Raw genomic sequence first — 23,856 nt, forward strand, 5'->3', positions numbered from 1 at the left:
CTGGTAGTTTCCAGAATTTGGCAATATTTAGTTGGGTACATATAATATTATTAGCTCAACCTTATATAAGACATTAGCACAAATATGGTCAAATTTCTGTGTTAAAATTTGCTTAGAATTAATTAAAGTTTGTATGAGAGTGCATGAATCTTGATGGAAAGATTTAATTTAATCATTGTTAAGCTCATTCATGAGGTCGAGCTTATAATAGCTGCTTCCTTCTTGGTTCAGTCACAATAGTTGTGAGAAGTCCTTTCAGTCAACCAAGTTTAACTCTAGTCTACTGTTATATATATATTCTAATGTTCTAGAGCTACCAAACATATCAGCTAACTCTGTTACAAGAAGGACTTGTGCTTGGTGCGTTTGCTAAAGTTATATACAACAATAGCATAGCATGTCTGCATTTTGTCATAGAACCCAAGTTTATGTGTCGGAATTGATGAGATTTACCGTTAACTAGCGGGATATGATTATGAGAAAGTCATATTCTTGATTAGCAAAGTCAGTGGCTTAATCATTAACTTGAATAATATTAAGGAATAAGGAGTAATTTATGAGATGCCATATGGATCTTGTATCTTCCATTGTGCACAATTGAATAAAATGTAACACTTCCATTGTGTCAATCGATGTAAGCTCTCAGTAGTCAAATCACTTTAAATCCTTCTCTTTTATTCTCTCTGTCCCTCTCTCCCATTCTAAATTTTAACGATATTTATATTTCATTTTCACCTACCTGGTTTTGCTATGTTTTTGGAAGATCATTCTTCAGATTTTGTCTCCTTGGTATCTTTTTTCTCCTATAATTAAGGTGTGAGCAGAATTGAACTGAAATTTTAACTGATTTTGTGGTTACCAACCAAATTGAACTGAAATTGAAACAAAAAACAAATGTAACCGAAACTGAAAAGGTCTGTCGGTTTTTAGGTTCTAACTGAATTAACTGAGAAATATCATATATATTTTTATTATTAAAATTATATTAAATATTAACAAAAATATATGGTACATATTTTTAAAATTTATATAAAATAATAAATATGATTATTATTATAAATGAATAGTTCGAAATTAAATATTATTTAATAATACTATAAAAATAATTATAATTAATATGGTATTATTAAAATTAAAATTAATAATCAATTAATAAAAATTCAATTATTTTGGTTATTTCAGTTACCAAACATAAGGTAATCAAACCGGAAACTGAATTTTTTTATTTTGTAACTGAGAATTTAGCTGAACTGAATATACTTGCCAAAATAACAGAATTTCACCCGTTAGATTCATTTATTCTGTTATAGTTGAATAATGCACACCCATAATTACAATTTTTTTAAAATAAAATAAAGATTGATATTCATTTTGTTCAAAGCATGGATGATTGATTTTATCAGGCCCAAATGGGTTTTATTTGTGGTCTGAAAGACTTTATTAGAGGTTACTATTTAGTAGTTGCTCTAGCATGAGATCATTCATTTGAAGAAGATATATAGAGCTTTGTTCTTAGACCTCTACGTAGCAGTCGCAATTTATGTTTAAAGTATCTTACCTTTTTTGGTTAATTTGTTGTTTGTTTATTTTTTTTCTTGTTTGAGTTTGTTAAATTCTTTTTGATTACCTGAATTTCTACTTCTATATTCTCTTGTAGGCCTCATTTGAGCGGGCAAAAAAATGGGTCCAAGAACTTCAGGCACAAGGTGACTTTATATTGCTGTAGAGAACTTTTTATTTATATCACTATGTATTTTTCAGTTATTCTGAATAGTTTTCTTCATGCGAATAGTTAAATAATTCAACACTGCTTGGTTAGTCACATTTTACAATAAATTACACTTTGATTCCTCCCTAAACTATTAAATTCAATTGTATTAAAGTCCCTGAATTATTAAGCTATAAAACTCCTTTATTTCTATCTATTGGTGACCGGAACTAATGCGGAATCCAGGATCAATTTGTGAAAAAAACCCTCATCGCACAACTTGATAAAGAACGAGGCAAAGATATCTTCCAAGGTTACTCTATTACATCCCTAATCAACCAATGTGATTAGAAATATATATAATCTAGCGCTTTCAATTAGAGAATACCATAAGAAATTCTTGATAAGTTTACTAAATATGAAGTGATGATATTCATATTAGAATGTCACAAAGTTGAACTTTGCTAAGTTGCTAAATAATGGAGAAAAATATAAATTTCTTTAACTTCATTGTTTATTTATTTATTATTAAAAAATGTGATAATACGAAATTGAGAAGTAAATATAGCAAATGAAACAATAAACAAGCTACCGAAATAAAAAAGAAATAAATTAACTCAACAAAATGAATATAAATATAACTATGAAATTGAAATTGAGTAAGATAACAATAAAGATAGATAAATTAGAATTTATCTATGACCTATGCTTTTATGCCAATTATAATAAAGATTTTTTTTCCTAGTTGGACTTATGAGACTTTTTCTCCTTATGGGCTGCACAAATTTAACCATCTAAATTGGGCTTAATTAATTTAAAATAAGTCTAATAAAATACTAAAAAACCAAAATAACAAAATGGACTTAAGTGCATTTCAGCTTAAATGGGATATGGCGAAAATAAGTACTGCACACCCCAAATGAGTTAAAATTCATGTTGCAGCTCTTTGCTTCCTTTGGACTCTTTTTGTTGATTTTCAAGTCCTTTAATAGGTCTCCATACATTTCAAGGTTGATCGTTCGATGAAGTATCATGAATGTTCTATGCTTTCCGAATATAGTTTTCATCTCGAATATTTTTCTTTCACATGTGATAATTTAATATTGGATGATTCAGAAGTTGGTTTCGGATTTCGAGTTTCATAGCTAGTATATTTGAAGATTCTTGGTGTAACGATCCGAAAATCGGACCGCTACCGGCGCTAGGATCCAGATCGGCTTAAGGCCGCCGAGACCCGTAGCAAGCCTGACATACGACCTGAAAACCTGTGTAATTCCATACATGATCATACATATACATAAACATGCAAACTTTTTCTTTCACGAATCAAGCTTAACCTGTGCATGCACACTAACATAACCATAAACCTCACACTGGAGCCCTCATCAAATGCTCCAATGGGGTATCAATAACATACATTAAGCTTGACTACTCATCTCATCAAATAATAACAGTAATCATGTATTAAAAGGGATACCATACACATAGGGTCAAGCACAACCTCTAATCCTCAATATCATTTTTACATAACATAACTATTCATAACTTTACATCATTTTATAATTTATCATGTCCACATTCTATCTATTACATACACATGACTTCATTCGACTTGACTTCTCTGCCTAGCCCGTACCTGCAAACCTGAGGGATTAGGGAGAGGGGTGAGCTACTAGAGCCCAGTGAGCAGAATAATAAAACATTATATTAACATTTCATGCTTCCATGGAATGCATCACATCACAAACATATCACATCAAGGATGAACTTGTCACCAGTAGCCCTCTACATATCCAATAGTGCCAGAACGTAGAATGGGTCCTGGTCTTTCTCTTACATAGTGCCAGCGAACGTAGAATGGGTCCCACTGGTCTTTCATTCCATACCGTACATACCATATCGTCACATCATAGGTCGAGGGCTATGGATCATCCAATGTTCATCCACATCAACAACAAAATATGCAATGCAACATATTCGTGAATTCTAATGCAAACAACCTAGTATATCTCATGGCATTAATGATGCGTGAATCATGCTAAAATGTTCATTATTTGCTTTAAAACGTAATGAGTTATTCCACTCACCTCTGGATAGCTCTGACCAGACACTGGAGCAGCTGACTCACTGCTGGGGTCATCGGTTCCTCGGGTCCGAACCTACATAGGTGGACTCAAATGAGGGACCAAACATACAAGAACATAACTCTAAACTACTCCCCAAAAACCCCCTAGAACATCATGAAACAATCATAGAAAAACATGCAAAGGAGGGCTGGACAGGGCACTTTCGGCGGCAGGTTCGGCGGCCGAAAGTCCCTCCAGAGCCGAAAGTCAGGCAGGTTCGGCGGCACCTTCGGCGGCCGAAACTCCCAGACAGAGACGAAACTCATGCATGTTCGGCAGCACTTTCGGCGGCCGAAACTGCCCTCCAGAGACGAAAGTCCTCTTTCGGGGGCAGGCTTCAGCAGCCGAAGGCTGCCTCCACAAGCGGGTTCGGCGGCCGAAAGTTCCTTCGGCGGCCGAAAGTTCCTTCGGCGGCCGAACCTGAGTTTCTCCAAAGTGGCAGAAACCCAGCTCCAACATGCCCAAACCCTTCAAACATGCATAAACCTATTCTACAACACTCCCAATCATACACAATCAAGCATACAAGTTCATAGGGGTTTCAAACTAACCTAAACCCCAACTACAACACATCAAACATACCCACATTGCTCATGAACACACATTAAACCCATAAACTCAAAACAACCTAAACATGCATTTCTATTCCATAAACTTGTATAAAACTTGTTTAAAACACATCATAAGCTAGAGATCGACTCTTACCTCTTGAAGATCGAGAGTAGAGGCGATCTAACTTGGAGTTGGGAGAGATTTAGCTTCTTGGGTCTCCAAGCTCAAAACTTGTTCTTTTGCTCAAAAATCTTCAAAACAAAGTGAAAACTAGTGAAAATCGTGAAAGATTTGAAGGAAGAAACTCAATATCGGTGAGGGGCGGCGAAGAGCTCACCTTGGCCGAAAATGGGGGAAAAGCTCGCCCGTTTTCGGCTAAGGGACCCCTTTATAGGTGGCTGGCCAGGCCACATTCGGGAGCCGAACGTGCCTCCGCATGCATGCCATGTTTGGCGGCCGATCATAAGGTTCAGCGGCCGAACCTGGACTTCTCTCACTTATGCTTTCGGGGGCCTAAAGCACTCCCGAAGCGCATGCATGTTCGGCGGCCGAACCTGGGTCTTCCTCCAAGATCATTTTTAAGCAAAAACTCATTTTCTTTCTTGATTAAAAACATAAAACACATTAAAACATTTTATGAAAACATGCTTTTACCCTTCTAGAGGTCTCCGACACCCGAGATTCCACCGGACGGTAGGAATTCCGATACCGGAGTCTAGCCGGGTATTACACTTGGAACTCTCGTGTGTCTCAGTTTGTTGAAAAGTAATGCCTCCTGGGCACGTATCAGGAGCTCTTAATTTTGGAACAAAAGGGACCACTTTATTTGTGGTAAACATCAAAGAATTTTTGGTATTTAAACCATCATTAAACATAAATTGGAAATCATTTGATATATTTATCTTCATTTCTTTCTTTTATACATAAGGATATTTTGAAATTTTATTTTAACCTTTTTTTCTTTGTTGTTGAAATTCCTTAATCATTCTATTCTACATGCTTTGATCAAGGTAACCCAAATATGGTTATGGCACTTGCGGGGAATAAAGCTGATTTGCTAGATGCAAAGAAGGTGGCAGCAGAAGTAAGTATCTATACTGTGTTGATAAATTTTGCAACTTAAGCAAGAATCCAAATAAGAAAATTGATAAAAGAGAATTGAATTGAATTGAATTGAATTCTTGTGAAATTCTTGATTCCAAACAAAGGGTTAAGCATGTCAACTACATGGGATATTTGAAGAAATTGAAGAGCTGGTCATTTTTGTTGTATTGTCAAAAGGAAAATTTCAAAAGCATTTTAAAGGAGATTTCAAAAAACATTTTGGGGGAAACAATGGCCTAATTTTAGGTGAGCAGCTTGATGTTACTATTAGATTTAGTCGTCAGCCCATGCAAGCTCAAACTGAACCAGCTACTTGGGGCTTTAGGCACATAGAAACTTCCACCATCTCTGCCAAACATCTGTTAACATACCTCAGTCTGATTTTTCTTTAAATGGGGAATGACAATTATATTATGAACATTATCAACTATAGTTCTGTAGGAGCAGATATGCTAGCAAATTTTTATTTGGGGAAGTATTTATGAAGTGAGAATATTAATTGCAGAATATGCCAATCCTACTGGTTTTTCTTCCTCCCCTTTTGAAAGGATGCGCTGATATTGTTCTTATGAACATGGCTGTTACCTGCATTTGACTTCTATTTTGTTTATTCTTGTTCTTGGTATGTGATTAAAATGCATATTAAAGGATATCATAATCATCGACAGGAAATAGAGACACGAAATGTGGAAATATTTCTATTAATCAGGTTCTTTATTATGGTTGCAGGAAGCTCAAGCATACGCGCAGGAGAATGGCCTTTTCTTTATGGAAACATCAGCTAAAACTGCTACAAATGTCAATGAAATTTTTTATGAAATAGGTGCGTTGTATATTTTTTGCCTGGAAAAAAAAATAGGCTTGCAATTTTTAATAGAATTTTGATTCCAATATTTTTATATGAAAATAAATTCTTGCACTTAAGGATGCTGAAGTATTTTGGTATCTTAAACGATATCTATACTAGCTCTCAGTGATGAAGAAAAAAGAGATCTGGGATGTATCCTTTATTTGGTTTCCTTAGATTGTGGAAAACTTGTCTCGTTGAATATATTAGATGACAATTTTGCCCCTCTATTTATAATTATAGCGAAAAGACTACCTCGCGTTCAGCCAGCTCAGAATCCATCTGGAATGGTTCTTATGGATAGACCAGCAGAAAGGACAGCAAGCGCATCCTGTTGCTCTTAACTGTAGGTGGTGTTCGTTTATGCTTGTATCATGTAAAAGGTTCTTGACTACTTGTGATGCTCACTCCAAACACTTGTTTTATACTTTCCTGGTGCAATGTTGTATTTATTCATCCAGAAATGTACGTGTGCTTCCTTTTCAATCAATGAAATGCAATTGGACTGTATTCAAATGGTTGTAACGGGAATGTAGTCAATTTGTTTGTTTTGTTTTGAATCAAACTGAAATTACTGTTAATTGAAATATCTTATAAATCAAAATCAAAATGAACTGATCAGTGATATTAATCAAAATCAAATCAAATTGAATTAAAATAAATCAGTATGCCCTTTGTTTATTGTTCGTTAACGGCTATCCACATGAATCAAAAAAAAAAAAAAAAAAAATAGATAACTCCAAATAAGCCCAAGTATCTTTTGTGATCCTCTTAATATTATTGCGAAAATTTAGAGCTATCCTATTTCCTTTTTAATTCATGTTGGCAGTTAATGAATAGTAGATTGGAAGCTTTATATATAACATATGAACTTTTGCAAGAAAGAAAATGATCTATTTCTATTCAATTTGATTCTATTGATGTCAACTGAGATTGAATTTGACAGTTTTTATATCTAACAAAAGATTATTTTCCATGTGGCAGATACAACTGGAATAACAAATTTTTCATCCACTAAATATAATTTAAATTAAAAATTTTTAAAAATCAATTACAAACCCAAATACCTAATTTTAAACGAGCAGTACATAGCAAGATAAGACTTGACATGATGACTGACAAGGAATATTGTGATGCTTGGCTGGAGGTGGGCGAGGCTGGTCAATGGAAAATAAAAGGAAGGTCATGCTCTTTAATGAGGAAAATAAGATGTAAATTAAATGTGCAAGGCTTTCAATTTTTCACTCTAGTGAGAGACCATGCATAGCAATTGGCAAAGTGTAAGATGGAAGGGAGAAGATAGAACTTGGAAGGAAAAAAAGATGGCTTGACTGCATGAGGTCGGGATGTTATAGATATGGTGTGGCTAGTGATAGTTGCTAGATTCGGGGGATAACAGGATGTTTCCATGTGTTGGAACTAGGTGGTTGATTGGTTGGCGGATGGTTCCACTGGTAGAGGATGTGGTCTAAGGAGTCTACAAGAGAGAATTGGATCAGAAAGCCAACAGGGTCTATCCATGACTGACACACTAATGTTTATGTTAGTGAAGATGATAAAAGAGAGCTAAAAGAGCAATAAATAAGGAGAAAATGGTTAGGGCATTGTAATAAATATTCAAGGTTCTATTTTATCTGTGAAACGTCTTTCATCTAATCAACTTGGCCATCTTAACTTCGCCAAAGGGAGGATATACTAAGTATGATTACTCCATAAATACAGAGAATCATGACTCCACATTTTCTAGTGATATAGTGATAGTAATTCTTGTTAGGGTGAGTATTCGACCAATTCGGTTCTAAATTGAATCAAAATTAAAAAATTGATTTTGAAAAAAGTCATTTGAAACTGAATCGAAATTAGTAAATAATTAAATCGAACTGAATCAAATCAGTCGAGGAGGTAATGTGATGTTATTCATGCCTATTCCATTGCCCATGTGCATGGCATGTCCCATGTTCACATCATCTTCTCATACTTTTACTCCTCCATGACCCACTTCCAATTTAGCTTCTCTGCAGCCTGTTTCGGGACTCTTAACTCTGGGCAAACTTTCATGTGACTGTAGAACATGGCAACATCACCAACTCTTTTCCCTATAAGGGTCCAGCCAAAGTTCAGTTGGAAATGGTAAGACAGTACCTATTGCACATGTTGGTTCTTCTTATGTTTGTTTTAATGACACTTCTCGTTTTCTACAAGATATTCTTCATTCACCTTCTATTCCCCGTAATTTATTATCTAATTCTTCACTTATTACTAATAATCAAATCTCTGTTGAGTTCTTTTCTGATTAGTTCCTTATTAAGGTATCCACACCAAGCAAAAACTATACCATGGTTGGAGTAGAGATGGGTTATATGAATTACCTATTTAGCTTAATTCTAAGTTGTCTCCTGTTGCAAACATCGCTAACCTTTAATTTATGGCATGATTGGTTGGCCCATGCAAATAGCAATTTAATTAGTTCACTTTTATCTTCTATTAATTTGCAATAATAAATGTGGCTCCATAGTGCCATAACGCTTGTCACACAAGCAAAAGTCTTCATTTGGCTTTTTCTATTTTTCAGTCTAACCTCTAATACATAATACAGAATCAATTTGTGTTTAAAAACTTCGAATACATAATTAACAACAAACAAACGAGATTTATTTAATTTCTGCAGATTATTTAGATAATTTCTAGAGGTTATTCTATAATCAACCAATGTGATTAGAAATGAAAATTATGGAGCGATAAATCAATTAAAAATATCACAAGAAAAATCTTAATAAATTTGCTAAACATAGAAACACACAAAGAATATTCATCTTTGTATTAAAATAAGCAAAATATTATTCATGACATTCTCCCTTCATTCTAGTTCTTAATATTTCGTGGCTGTCACTCTTAAGAGTGTTTTTATATCATCCAAATCTTAATTTTAGTATAGAAAAGTTCAGTTCCAATATAGGAGAGTATCTGATCAAATAGTTAAATCTATATTATATTAAAAATTTTTTTCTAAATTGTTTTGAAGAAATCCTGTTTCTAAAAGAGTTACAAGAATTTGGCTTTTAATATAAGCCAAATTAATTTTTAAAAAATCTAATAAAATACTAAGATATTAAAAAACAAAATGGAGGCTAAGTGCAATTCGACCATACATGCATTATGCGATCTGAAATTATGTTACGCATTCACATGTGTTGAAGAGAGCTCATACTTCCCCAATATAGTTTTCATCTCGTAAGCCTTGAATTAATTGATGATAACTTGATTTGTCATGATTTGGAGTTTTGTAGATTAAATATTTTATTACTATGATAGCTCCAATGCACTTTAAATTGTTGAAAATTATTATCCCCTCTTATGCACTCATAAATTCCTCCATCCTCAAGATAATTCATCCTCAAATTAACAACCATAATGGTAAGAAAATGATAGACATACACCGGATCATCTCCATACAGATAGTCTTAAGCAAGAATTTCAAAGGCAATTAGAATCTCATAGATGGATTTCTCCAAGTTTTTCATAAAATCATTGAATTCAACCTGAAATTTCACTTTTGAAGCAATTAACTTTGACATCTCTTTTTTAACTATTGAAACAAATTTTTTTCCATTTTTTAACAATTGAAATAATTTTTTTCTTTTTTTTTTTGAAACAATCCAGATAAAAGCTAAAATAAATTAATAATGAATTCAATAGCTAAAATAAAATAACGAAACTAAAAGTAAGTAATAAAATGAGGAAACATAGATAAATAGAAATTTATCTATTGCGAAGCTCTTATACCAATTGACGCGAAATCCAGAATCAGCTCGTGATCAAGAACCTCGAACACACATTTAACAACGAATGAGACTTAGATAATTTTCAAAAATTATTCTAACATACCTCTAATCGACCAATGTGATTAGAAATGAAAATTATAGAGTAATAAACTAGTTAGAAACGCCACAAAAAAAACCTTGATAAGTTTGCTAGACATGGAGGCACACAAAGAATACTCATCTTTGCATTAGAAAAATCAAAATATTATTCATATCATTCTCTCTTTATTCTAATTCTTAATAATTCATTATTTTCACCCTTAATGGTGTTTTTATAGCCTTCAAACCCTAATTCTAGTCTAAAAATGTTTAATTTCAATATAAGAAGGGTATTTAGTAAAATAGTCAAACCTATATTATATTAAAGATCTTTTTTCTAAATTGTCTTGGAAAAATCTTCTTCCTAAAAGAGTTGCATGAATTTGGCTTATATTATGACTAAATTAATTTAAAATATATGATGCAAAACCCGGGACCAATATGTGATAAGAACTCTGAACACACACTTAATTAAGTGTGACACTTGACAACGAACTAGGCTTAGATAATTTTCAGAGGTTATTCTATCACACCACTAATCAACCAATGTGATTAGAAACGAAAATTATGGAGTGATAAACTAGTTAGAAACGCCACAATGAAACCTTAATAAGTTTACTAAACATGAAGGCATACATAGAATATTCATCTTTGTATTCAGAAAACCAAAATATTATTAATAATATCATCTCTATTAATTAATTCACGATTGCCACCTTAAGGATATTTTTATAGTTTCTAAACTCTAATTCTAGTGTAAGAATGTGTAATTATAATATAGAAAGGCTATCTAGTCAAATATATATTACATTAAAGATGTTTTTTTCCAAATTGTCTTGAGAAATCTTCTTCTTAACAGGGCTGCATGAATTTAGCTTCTAAATTAGGTCAAATTAATTTAAAATAAATTTCACAAAATATTAAAATAACAAAATTGGTCTAAGTGCAATTCAGCCATATATGCATTACGCATCTGAAATTATATTACGCATCCACATGTGTTGAAGAGATTGTGACTTGTTTTCTCATTATAGCATACTTTTCAAATATAATTCTCATCTTATAAGTCTTGAATTAAGTGATAATAATTTGATTTGTCATGATTTGAAGTTTCTCATATTGGATATTTAAAGAGTGTGAGACTTTAATATACAGTTTATTGTTGAAAAATCGAGTCATTCTCATGCTTGCATCAATAAATCTAATAAAATACTAAAATACCAAAATAATAAAATAGGCCTAAGTGCAATTTGACTATACATGCATTATGTTATCTTAAATTGTGTTATGTGTTCACATGTGTTAAAAAGAGTGTGTGTTATTTTTTCATTATTCCATACTTCCTAAATATGGTTTTCATCTTATAGGCATTTGAATTAATAGATGGTAATTTGATTTGTTATGATTTAGAGTTTTACAGACTGAATACTTTATTACTACGATAGCTCTAATACACTTCAAATTATTGAAAATTATTATCTTCTAAGCATGCATCGGACAGTCTCATCTATAGTTAGTTACTTAATAAATCAAAACTACATAATTTGGGCGACATAAACTATCTTAATATTATTTTGTCTCTATGCAGTAAGCCTCTTAACGCTTGGGTAAGGTATTAGTGTATCGGGTTTCATTCTTGAAGCAATTTCTCTATACATTCATTAATTTGTATATCTAGTTTTTAAGTGAATAAGTTATTGTTTAGTTATAAATTAAATGAATAAGTTTAATAAAAATTTTGAACTTAACGCATAACATGAAGTGTAATTTATTAAGTTGCATAACATAAAGTGTAATTATTATAGCTAGTTAAGTTTTTTTTTTTTTTTTTTGAAATAGGGGGTGGGGGAGTCGAACCTTAGACCTCCACAAGGTTGTTAGAATGCACTTTCCACCAGGCTAAGTCTTGGAGTGCATAGCTAGTTAAGTTATATTTGAATAAGTTAAGTTAGTATGAAAAAAAATTGAATAAGTTAGTATAAAAAAAAAATGAGTACATATGTTTGTGAATATATCTTTCCATTTCCATGTTAAAATAAATTTATTTTTTTAATTAAAAAAATATTTCTTACCTTTTATTAGTTTATTCCTTTCTGTAATTAATTTATTTTTTCTTTTAATTAAATATATTTCTTTTCATATTGTAGTTTATTTATTTTTATATTTAAATTCTTTTCTTTTCTTGAATTTATTTTCTTTCTTTTTCTAATTTATTTACTTTTTATTTTGTCCTTTTTCAATTATGGTATGTAAACTTCTACTTCTCTTAATTTTTATACCTTGAGCAAATAGTACTTTTCCTTTTAGTGTGCAAGTATCTTCAGTAGTGGACCTGTGGAGTATATAGTAGAAGTCTATTTAGACATTGAAGCCCATTAGAATATTTTGAAGGCCCTTTGCAAAGGGGTGGACTTAAAAGTCTTGTAATGGTTATATTTAGTTTATCATATCTTAGTTAATTATTTTTATTTATTTTTTGAGTTTATAAATTAATTCTTTTCTAAGCCTTTTGAGATTAATTTTTTTTCTCCCTCTTTCTTTAATTTAGTATCTTTTTTATTTTAGTTAATTCATTTTTTTTCTTTTCTTGATGTGGTTTATTTTATATATTTCACCTAATATACATGTAATTAAATTAGTAAGTTATATAACTCACTTGGTAATTGCAAATCAACTTTGGCACGACGGAAACATGGTTATGTATGATGAGGGGTGATTTATACTTTGGCATGAAAATTTTCAAGTAGTAAAACTATAAAATTATATTTTAAATATACATGTTAGAAACCTAGTGAGACATTTTTTGCTATGTGTATTAAATTTGAACTTAAAAACCATGAATGTTTAGGTTCTCCAATTTGATGCAAATCGGTTCAATAGTATGAAATGAGGATAAATATATAATTAATTAGCACAACTTGGTATATTTATGAAGCATCAACATATGAATGAAAATATGAACAATAAATTTATTATGGATTTGGGATGCGTAAATCTTAATACTAGTTCTAAATCAGCAATTAGCCATATGATAATAACTATATTAATTTTATTTTTCAATTAGGCATATCATAAATATTTAATTTAAAATAATATGTAATTATGAACTTTAAAACCGAGTCCTAGAGCTTGGTTTGGATTAAACTTTGTTTTTTTTTTTTTAAAAAAAAAAAGAAATTATGAAGTGATTGAAATGCAAATGTAATTAATTATGAAGTATATAAAATAAGAGCAGAGTCATTTAATGAAGTAACTTATTATGAAAATGAGAGATGTTGTCAAGTATATAAAGCAGAGTAAGTGGGCATGCAGGCCTGCCCACTACAACAACCCTAACCTGCCCCAAAACAAAAAGGTCTTGTTGTTGGCATGAAGCATGATAATTTAATTATATAAAGAGAAACTAAATCGATTGGTTCAACTGATTGACATTGCACCAACTGCCAAACCTAATCTCCAACTAGAAAACCAAAATCCTTTTTCCCTATGATTCATGAACTGGAATATGTTTGGTTGATTTATAATAACTTTTGAAATAAGCAACATATATATATTCACCTAACTTTGAAACCATTCATATGCTTTCATTTAAATATAATTATTAATCCAAAAGGCATATGTAAATGGAAGCTACATCACTGAGTGGAAAGATGAGAAAATCCATAACAAGTCTTCTTTTGTTTCTTTTGTCATGTTTAGTGGAGAAGAAGTCATATTTGCAATATACACGAGAAAAAGGCATGCATTCCATTCCACAACCCCCCGCAATTTAAATGGACAAAACTCACTTCTCCATGCAAGACTTTGATTTTTAGAATTGGTGCTTCCTCTTAGGTAACCTTCCATTCCAAACTTTTTATATACACCCAACATGTATTATATATTTAATATTTTATTATTAGATAGATGATATTGTAATTTATTTTTAATAAAAAGTAGATTATCATCCTAATCTTTATAAATTTTATTCAAGTTTATTATATAAACTCAATAAGTATTTTATATATATATATAGAAATTTTATCATTTTTTAAATTAAAAATGTTATCTAATAATTTAATATTATTGAAATTAAAATTTATTTCAATAATCTTATCTCAAAATTTTAATTTTTTATTGTTTATGTACGAATCAAAAATATAAATATTCTTTTAAAAACTTTCAAATTTAAATAGATATAGATTACTTTATAAATTAAATTAAACTTTTAAATATTAAAATTTATGTACAATAAATTATTATTATTATTATTATTATTATTATTTTAAAGCAAATCTACTAATTGTATTAATAAAATTTTATCAAATAAAGAGGAATATCATCCCAAATAGAGACGATTATATCCGATAGATTCTCTAACCAAAGTAGTATGAGCCATTAGAGTAGCATTACGACGAACCCATTTAACAGAAAAATCAGTTCTAGAGTCTAACAAAAATTTACAATCATTCAAAATCAAATCCGTACATAAGATAATTTGGCAAAGATACATCTTTTTCTTTCTCATCTCTCGAGCATAAATTATTAAAGTCTCCCGAACAAAATCACGAAAGAGAGTTTCTACAAGATAAAGTTCGAATAAGATTCCAAGACTGATGTCGTCGTTGCAATTTTGAAAACCCATAATAACTAGTAAATATCTATTGAACATTACCTTTCGAAGCAATCGAATCAATGAAATTTGAAAAAAAGCCAACCACAGAAACAGACCCATGACTCTTCCACGTTAACAAAAAGCCTCCTCCCAATCTTTATCTTTTCACTGAGAAACAACCATTAAAATGTAAAAAATTACGAAAAAATTCCATACAAGGACTAAGAGCTTTTGTTTCTATCAAAAATAAAATATCTGACTTGTAACTAAGAACTAAATCCTTTAATGTAATAATTATCCGAGAATTGTCGCCATAAATCTAACAAAGAGATCTGCATATTCTGAAAATTGATTGGATTGTGTGTGAAAAACATCCCCACCATACAGAAATCATAAGTGACGATCGGAATATCTCTAGAGTTCTTAATAGGGACAACAACATCTTCTTTTTCATCGATAGTCAATTGACGCAGATCGTCTTTTATGGGAAGGGAAAAGAAGAAGTTAGGTTTAAAAAAGAGAAAAATTCGAGAGTATTGAGACACAAAAGGACCACAAAGAGAAACTTGCGACGAAAGTAAAACACATATCGTAATAAAATTTAAAATTAATAATATAAATATCTCACTTTTTAATATTATAAATATTCTCTAAATATTATTCACTTTTACATTAATTACTCATCGAAAACATTATTTTTTATTATTTTTATATAATATTATTATAATATACTAAGTTGATAGATATTAAAATTTAATACTTTATTGTAATAAATTATTATTAATTATTTTTTAATAACCCATAAAAGAATAAAATATTAATAAATTTAATTTAATTTATTAAATAATATTTAAACACTTTTAAAATTATTTATTAATTTTTATCATAAATTTATAAATAAAGCGGCTAATAAAATAAAAAATTATTTATAAATATCATAAAAAAATAAAATTCTAATGATAATAATTAAAATATCAAGTATTATGATACTATTAAAATATTAAATATTAAACAATAATACTTATTTATTATTAATACAATAACTTTTTAAAATAATAATAAAATATAAATGTAATATCTAAAAAAAAAAGCATTAAACAACATGCACTAACTTGATCAATTGAGCCGCAACATTGTAAATCATCTGAAATTTTATAATTGAAAATTGAAACAAAAATCTCGCTTAAATACTTTTTACCTCTGAAATCTTTCAGACACTTTACAAAATTCTACTATATTTTTATTAATTTATTTCAACCATAATTTTAAAGAAAAAAATAAAATTAAATAGAAAAAAAAATTATGAGAGAAAATGAAAATTTTTTTACTTTTTATAAGGAGTAGAGAATGAATTCCACTGCATTTAAACTACAATTTTATTGATTAAGTTAAATTTAATTTATTATTTAAATTCAATTTATCATTTATAAAAATAATTATTTAAATAATAATTACCATATATAACTATTATTATCATTTACCATTTTAAAAAAATATCCTTTATCATTTATAACAATAATTAATTTAACTAACTAAAATTAATTTAAAGAATAAAATTATCGTTTATTTTAAAAATTAAATTTTAAAAAATAAAATCATTAACTATTTAAATAATTAAATATTATTATAAATAATTTAAAAACTTAAGGGCATTATGGAGAATTCCATTATTTCCCCTCTTCCCAGTTCTTTATATAGTATAGATACATACTACATGAAAAATTTAGAATACTTTTAGAATGACATCAATATTATATATAATATTATATAAAATTCTTATATGTATTCAAATGTACATATATCCAACTGATCAAAAAATCAAAATTATAATAAATCATACATTTAGTCACATTGTGTTATTGGGATGCATATACACTAGATGCAAATAAAAATTTTTGTAATATTCTCTAAGATTTTAGAGAGAGAATTTACTTTTAATTTTGGTTTCGCTCTCGGTCCGACAGAGTTGCCTCAAAATAGGATAGGGTTCCTTTTTTTGCACTTGAAAGATATGGTTCAACCCACTGCTTGATAAAAACTCAAAGAATCAGGTAGGAATATCTTCCATAAGGTTACTTTATTACACCGTTAATCAACCTATGTGATTAGAAATGAAGATAATCAACCGATTTCAATTAGAGAATATCATAAGATATTCTTAATAAGTTAACTAAGTATAGAGTGAGAAAATTCATATTAAAACACCACAAAGTTGAATCTTGATAAGTTGCTAAATAATGAAAAAAAACTAAAATTCTAAGAATAAATTTTCATTATAAAGAAAAATATAAAATCTTTTCTTATTAACTTATTCTATTTATAGTCAAATATTTCTTAATCCTAATTGAAATAAAAAAATAAAATAAATTTTAATTAAAATAAAAAATTAAAATAAATCCTGATTGAAATAGAAAAATATAAGATAATTGAAACAAAAAAGCTCACTTGAATCCTTTTCACCTTTGAAATCTTTCTGATACTTTACAAAATCCTAAAATATATTTATTAATCTATTCCAACCATGAATAACCTAAATCTTAAGAAAAAAAAAAAAAAAAAAAACAAGAATCATGAGAGAAAATGAAGAAATTTTGTAGCTTTTTATGAGTAGAGAATGAATTTCACTGCATTTAAACTATAGTTATATTGATCAAGTTAAATTCAATTTGTTATTTAAAATTTTTTAAATTTAATCTATCAAATCTCATTTTTATAAAAAATAATTATTTACAATTTTTTAATACATTTATCATTTATAAAATAATTATTTAAATAATAATTACCGCATATAACAATTATTATCATTTACCATTTTAAAACAATATCCTTTATCATTTATAACAAGAATTAATAAATTATCGTTTATTTTAAAAATTAAATTTTAAAAAATAAAATCATCAACTATTTAAATAATTAAACATTATTATAAATAATTATGGAAAATTCCATTATTCCCCCACTTCTCAATTTTTTATATAGTATGGATATATATAACCTGAAAAATCTAAAATACTTTTAGAGTGAGATCTATATTATATATGATATTATAGAAAATTCTTATATATGCTCGAGTACACACATATCCGACTAATAAATAAATGATAAATAAGTCAAAATCATAATAAGTCATACATTTTAGTCACATTGTTTAGTCTGATGTGCAAATAAAAAATTTTCTAATATTTTAGAGAAAGAATTTACTCTTAATTTTAGTTTTCCTCTTGGTCCGGCAGAGTTCTCGGTCATTTTTGGCTTGTGTCCTCTGCCTTAAGATAGGATAAGGCTCCTTTTTTGCACTTGAAAGATATGATTTCAACCCACCACTCTCTGATATGATCTTTTTTTGTTATTTATTTTTGCTTCTCTTTTCTAGATATGATGTTACATGGGTTCTCTTTAAGCAATCTAGTGTAGATATGATTTTTGCAGATTTTGTGGTGTAGTGAAAACGGTAATGAGAGAGGATTCTTGATAAGACGTCCAGAGGATATAAAGATGACTGATTAAACTCTGTCTGAAATTTTAATTAATATCATTTAATTAAAATAAAATTTAAAAAATAAAAGACCAGAAGCTGAAATTTTTTATTAAATTCTTAAAAATTGAAAAGTATATCAAACAGTCAAGAAAATGGCTATTTATAATAACAAAATTCTAATGCGGAAATTTATGAAAAAGTCAAAAAAATAATTAAAAAGCAAAAAAAAAAAAAAAGTAAAAAAAAGCAATAAACCACGACCAAAAAGCAAAAAAAAAAAGTGATAATTTATGAAAAATGAATCTTTGTTAACAATTGATTAAAAAATTAAAATAAATAAAATCATTGAGAGTGTTTTTTTAAAAAAAACATGAAGAAAATTACAATTTATTCAAAAATAGAGCGATTCCGATTATCAAGTAAAAGAAATCTCTTATCGTATGGAGAGTTGATTTGAGAAAGAGAGATGGAGAGCCATCAATAAATGAGGAGAGATAAGAGAGTAGAAAAGAAGGACGCAACATGTAGGAGAGAGAAGAGAGTAAAGGTATGTTTTTTTCTCAGTCAAACCATATTAAAGAGGTAGAGGAGAAAGAATTTATGTAAACCATTTTTGTTCATACGTTAGATACGTTGTAAAATTAGTTTAGCTTTTAAAAATATTTTATGGTTATTAAAAATTTTATAATCATTGAAGATTTCATAGTAATTAGAGATTTTATGGTTGTTGAAGTTTTTATAATAATTAAAGATTTTATAGTCATTAAAGTTTTTATTTATGAGATTTAAATATAATATTAAATTTGACTGTTATGATTTTATTTTCAATATCTTTATAACCATATATAGCGGTCAGTTTTTTCACAATAAATAATTTTTTTCTTTACAAAGATCGTGACTCTCATTTTTCTACTTTATTCTTTCTTTCCCCTGTGTTCCTATTTTTCTACTTTGTTCAACACGACTCAGATTTTATTATTTTATCAAATATTTCCAACAAGATATGCCACATTAGACCTAAACCATGAAACATGCTGCAATAGGTAATTTGGACTTTTCTGTTATAAAATTTAAAGTTTAAGGAGTTTTATATTACAAATTAAAGTTAAAAGGTGATATTGTTACAATACTATAAATTCAGAGATAGATGGGTGAAATTTATCTATAGACAATAGAAACATTATTTAGATCAAATGTATTTACACTTACTGTAATATTTAAGATTTAATTTTTTAATATGTGATTAATTTATATTAATTTTCTATAATATAATATTATAATATATTAACTTTCAATAACAAAATTATTGTCAGAATTTAATTCAAAATTTCAAATATTTGTTTTGATATTCCGTTGTTATTTTTTATTATTCTAGATTTTTAATTATTCAAACAAATTACAGAATTTGTTAGGATATTTTGTTGAGATTTTTTAAATTTTGAATCTTGGTTATAGCTTATTTATAGGCATCGGAATTTTATTTTTAAGTATTCAGTTCAGTATTCAATTCTCTACTACTCTTCTTATTTTCTTTCTTAGTGTTATGACTCAAATTCTTAATATGGTATCAGAGATTTTAATCTTTGTGGGACTGAGATTTAGTTCTCATAAAAGAAAATATAAAAGTTTATGGTTGCTCTTAATTCAACAATCCTCTCACCTCCATTGTTTAAAAGTAAAAATTACCAAGTATGGGCCGTAAAGGTGAAGGCTCATCTAAGGGGTCTTAGCTTATGGTAATGGGTTGAAGATGAAATTACCTCCTTTAGAAAATAATCTAACACTCAATTAGATAAGGGCTCATGAAGATAAGCCGCAAAAGTTTTATCTATAATTTATTATGTTGTCTGAGAAGTGATTTTCATAAAAATTATGACTTGTAAAACTGCCAAGAAAGTGTGGAATACGATGAAAGAATTGTATAAGGCAATGAAAGGATAAGGAGGATGCAAGTACTAAATCTCAAAAGAGATTTTGAGACTTTGAGTATGAAAGAAAATGAGATAATATAAGGATATTTTGATCGGCTAATGATGGTGGTAAATAAAATTCGATTGTTAGGAAAAGATCTACCTAACAGTAAAATCGTAGAGAAAATATTTATAAGTTTACCTGAAATATTTGAGGTAAAAATTTCATCTCTTAAGATTCAAGAGATATTACTAAAATATTTTTATTTGAATGGATTAATGCTTTCAGGCAAAAAAAAAGGAAAAGAAAATTTTTTTTCAGTATAATCACTGCAAGAAGCCCAAAGAAAAAAACCTTTGGTATAAGGAAAAGCCACAATATTTTAATTGCAAAAGATATGGTCATTTACAAAAAAAAAAACAAAATTGTAAAGTTAAAAATAAAGAAAAAGTAAATTTAGTTGAAGTAGCTTAAGAAAAAAACTTTATTTTGAGTTAATTTTATTTTTTGCGAAAAGCGCCCAATAACTTAGATGATGAGAAGTGTTGGGCATAAGTGCTTCACAAATTGCTAACTGCAGAGAAGTAAGTTTAAATTTTGAATTAAAGGAGAATATTGGAATTTAATTGAAAATTTTAAATATTTGTTTTGATATTCCGTTATTATTATTTTAGATTTTTAATTATTCAAATAAATTATAAAATTTATTAAAATATTCTGTTGAAATTTTTAAAATTTTGAATTTTGATTGTAGCTTATTTATAGACATCTGATTTCATTTTTAAGTATTCAGTTGGAGTTGGGTGCTTGGTTTTCTACTGCTTTTCTTCTTATTTTCTTTCTTAATATTATGACTTAAATTCTCAACAATTATATAATAATGCAACTAAAAACATTTTAGAAAATATAATCCAATTTATTTAAGTCTAATAAACTAATATTATATATATATTGCAAGTTTTGAAAAATAATTTAAAAAATAAAAGATATAGTCCCACTTTAAAATTCATATATAATTGTTGTAAGTGACGTTAGTCCATCATCTTAGATAAAATATATTATTATTTTAAAGCTAGTATATAAATTTCTTTTTAATATAAGTCAATTTTATTTTTCCAAAACTAATTGAAAATTTTGAAGGGTGATATATCTTTTTTTTTTTTAAATAAATATAATAGAAAATTCATTACTTTGTGGTACTAAAATTATACTCAAAGATAGTATGATGGTATATAACAATTTGCATTGTAATTCATATAACATGAAATTTGAAGATAATATCGCCGCCTACTTTTCTTATTTTCTAATTCTAATCTAAAATAAGATTCCAGATTACTTAGAAATAATTTATATTATCAAAATATTATTATACTAAAATAATTTATTTTTTATTATTTAATTGTAATATTAACATTACTAAATTATATATATATATATAGCGTCTAATAAAATTTTCAAAACATTAAAAATGATTTTACTTTTTAATTGCTTTTTTTTTTTTCATTAGTAAGTTTTATAATATAATCTAAATACTTAAAAATATGTAAACTTAATCTAAATAATTGAAACATTTTAAATTATTTAAATTAACAATCAATCCAACAAGCGAGATATATGCCATAATGAAATGAAAAAAAACATAGTAGAATCTGGGGTTCATTTCCCATATTTTTCACCATTATCTGGGGTGTTCAATAGAGATAAAAAAACAAAATTGCACCTTAAATACGTGGTAAAAAAAGTCAATTGGCTCAAAAAGTCCCAACATTTGCATTTTAATCTAAATTTTTTCATTTTAGTTTAATTGGCTAAATCCTTGCAATTTTCAAATTTCTAAATTTAATAGTCTAGCTAGCCTGCTATGTTTATTATTATTATTATTATTTTATAATTAGTCAATTGATTAAAAAAGATTCAAACATTTAAATTTTAAATAAATTGATTCAACGTTTATGTTTGAGTGTAATTTTAATTAATTTTCAAAATTAAAATTAAAAATAAATAATCTGATTGTTAAATATATATATAGTTTACATCTTCAACACTAATAAATTTTATTTTGTAGTAATAATTATAAATATTTTATAATATACATATTATTTAATCTAAAATAATAGTATATATAAAATAATTAAAAATAATATACTATTATAAAATCTTCATAATTATTGATACAAAATAAAATTTATTTACTGTTGAAGCTATCCACTGCATATTTAATGGTTAAATTACTATTATTTTTAAAATTAAGTATGAGTTAATATTACTTTTATATATATAATTAGTTTATATTTAAAAAAATAAAATACTATATTTGACATTCTATCTGAATTCCTACATTTTAATTTTTAAAAATTGAGTAAAATTACATTCAAATACAAAATATTGAGCTAATTAATTCAAAATTTAAATGTTTGGATTAAAATATAAATATTAAATTAATAATATATGTTGCAGGTCAGTTAAACTATGGAGGGTAAAATTATATTAAAATGTAAAAGTTGGACCAATTAAATTAAAATTAAAAAATTTGAATTAAAATATAAATATCCACAAATATTGAATTTTTCAGATTAAAAAAATATTTATGAGGATAAAAAGAAAAAAATAAAGATTTGTTAGTTTGACTAATTAGGACATATTTGATTTAACTATTGATATAACTTAAAAATATTACTAATAACGCATAACTGATTGTAATTAATTAATAGTGAATAACTAAATTTAATTAATATATAACATATTTGATAAATTACTTGTAAAATAATTGATAAGAATATATATTAATTTAGGTCAATTGAATAAAAATTTTTTTAAATATTTAGCAATTTTTTTAAAATTTTGAACAATAAAATCAATTATTTTATGAAATGTCTCAATTTTAACACTTTTTTTTAATTAATTTTAATTAAAATTTTTTTAATTCATATGTCATGAACACACGTATGATTATTCCTTAAAACATCTATGGAATAAAAGAATTAAAACATTCACGTTGATTTATATTTATATTCAAAATTTTAAATTTTAAATAATAAAACTAAAATTTTTTAAATTATTATAATTATAACTCTCAGAATTATATTAAATATAAAAAGTTAATGATAAATTATAATATAATTTTTAAAATTTTTATATTAATAAATATAAATTCCTTTAATTTAAATTTTATATTAAAAATATATTTATTTTGTATTTATTATATATAATATTAAATAAATAATTATTGCAAATAAATTTTCACTATATAAAATATTTCATATAAATATTATATATTAAAATATTTTATTAAAAATTTATACTCATCATTATAAATTATATATTTATTTTTAATAAATAAAAATTATATTTTATATTAATAATATTTTTTTTTGAATCAAATTTTATATTAATAATATTAAATAAAATATTATATTATATTTTTTAAATATATAAAGTCACTCTTATTTGATTTTTATAAAAAATTAGATATATTAACTATTTATAAATTATTTGAAATATTTAATATTTTATTTTATTTTCCTATATAACAAATAAATTTATAATGTATATTAATTTATTTTCTAATTTTATAAAAAATTATATTTTATATCAATAATATTAAATAAAATAAAATATTATATATTTTATATTAATTGTTTTACGGTTTTAATTTTTTATTAAATTACGGTATGTA

This window comes from Manihot esculenta, chromosome 16 (genome assembly GCF_001659605.2).
Source record: "Manihot esculenta cultivar AM560-2 chromosome 16, M.esculenta_v8, whole genome shotgun sequence".
Lineage (NCBI taxonomy): Eukaryota > Viridiplantae > Streptophyta > Magnoliopsida > Malpighiales > Euphorbiaceae > Manihot > Manihot esculenta.